The sequence below is a fragment of the Ursus maritimus genome, unplaced genomic scaffold, assembly GCF_017311325.1.
Source record: "Ursus maritimus isolate PB19 unplaced genomic scaffold, ASM1731132v1 scaffold_23, whole genome shotgun sequence".
Classification (NCBI taxonomy): Eukaryota; Metazoa; Chordata; class Mammalia; order Carnivora; family Ursidae; genus Ursus; species Ursus maritimus.
In genome coordinates, this window is record NW_024424786.1 from 9,680,028 (window position 1) to 9,682,142 (window position 2,115).

Sequence of the window (2,115 nt, forward strand, 5' to 3'; positions counted from 1 at the left end):
TCTAAAACTAATAATACACTGTATGTTAATTAATTGAATTTAATTAAGATAAAAGTTAAAAAAATTCTTTCATCTCTTAGATTTCAAGACACCTTAATATCCTGGTTTTCCCCTCTACTTCATTTATCTCTTCTTATTCTTCTTTGCTGCCACATCCTCTTTTCACCCCAAAAAGTCAGACCCCTTAATTTTCAAACCTCTTCCTGATTTACACTCTATTCATAGATAATATCAGTCAGCCACATGGTTTAATATTAGCTCAATGCCATTGACTCTTGAATTCATACCTCCGGTCCTGGTCTCACGGAGTTGTAACTCCAGCCACCACCACAAAGTTTCCCTCGAGTATCTAATGCTCAAACTCAATGTGTTTACAGTAAACATCGATTTCTGTCCTCACACTGATTCCTCCTTCAGGATTTTCCATCTCAGTGAACAGCACCAACACTGCGCAGTTGTTCAGTCAAAAAACTGCGAGAGATGCTTGATTCTCCTCTTTCCTCTCCCTTAGACTACTACTTAGAGGACGAATTGCTTTCTTGAACATAATGGCATTAACATCACGAAGGAACTTGTTAGACACGCAGAATCTTAGGTCTCTTGCCAGACCTACTTAACCACCATCTTCATCTTAACAAAACTTTTAGTTGATTCCTGTGCACAACTACACAGGAAAAGCACTAATCCAGATTTTGGATTGGTCAGTTATGTTGACTAGTTATGTTCTGTGGGCCAGTATCCCCTTAATCTGCTCTTTAAAATTGGGGGGGGGTGATTTTATAAGTTTGGAAAACACTATATAATGCATAATTTAGGTTTTCATATTTTCTTGGTCATAAAAAATAAATTGAACTCTGTTTAAGCCTCCTTTTTCATCTTTAAAACCGGTTAAAATTCTTCCTCCCTCCCTCCCTCTCTGTCTCTCAGTTGCTTTCTTCGCCAGCATATATTAATATTCATTGGAACTACTACTCCATTCCACTGAGAAACATTGTGCCTGATAGTCTGTCAGTTATTATTGTTTGGTCTCAGATTTTTAATTCATTTGTTCCCTCGTCTATTATTTAACAAATATTTACTATTCTGCATAGAGCCTACTCTGTGCCAGATACTCTTCTCTGCGCTGGGGTGAAAGCAGTGTCAGTCAGAGCCGCACACTGTCTGTGCAGAGTGTGCATGACTGGGTCGAGTCATCCTCAGCCGAGTGAGATGGGGGGTCACGATTCCACATCCCACCACTGGTGACCTTGCCGCCCTCAGGGAACAGTTGGGCAGGGACAGCAGGGTGGCATCAGGAACTAATGTCCTTGTCTGACATCTATCTAGGACGGTCTGGCTCTGTGATGACAACACCCCACCCTCCTTCCCACGCAGCCCCGTTGGGCACCTTGTGGCTTTCTGTAACATTGTCTTTGTTTCTTCTGAGCTTCTGTGGCCGATCCTGACTCCTCACATTGGATTGGAATAAAACATTAATGGGTCAACACTCTTACAAAGTTTCATTTGTTTTTCCTGAACCACACCCCTGTCTTGGGCTGGTCGTATATGTCCAGGATTACATTGTGAATGCCACTTTTTTTTGCAAAATGTTTTCCCACTTACTTTCACTGGATTATTTATGATTATTCAGGATTCAACTCCAGCATCTTCTCCTCCAGGAAGCCTGTTTTGAATTCCTTCCCCTGGGCTCTGCTGTGTTTGCATAGCATAGCATCCCGTGTATCCTGGTCATATTCACTTATCACATTAAATTGAAATTCTCTCTGTTTATGTCTTTATGTCTCTTGCATGAGCTCTTAAGTCTCTCAAAGGCAGAGATCCTCATTTATTCACTGTCAGAGCAACATTGCCTAGCTTACTTCCGGGATCATGGTAGGCACTCAGGGTATTTGATGAGTTAAGCTGAAAACTGTTGTGTAAGCTAGAACAGTAAGTTCCTTTGTCTGCCTGTAGATGAAGACTACAGGATTTGAGTAGCACAATTACAGCTTTCTTAAATCTCAGAGTGTTTACTGAGGGCCAGTAGGGGTCATGACTATAGGGGCCAGACGAGTAAGGTAAAGGAGGGACACACAGCTGGTTTAAGGCAGTGAAGAGTGATATAGAATGTGAAAA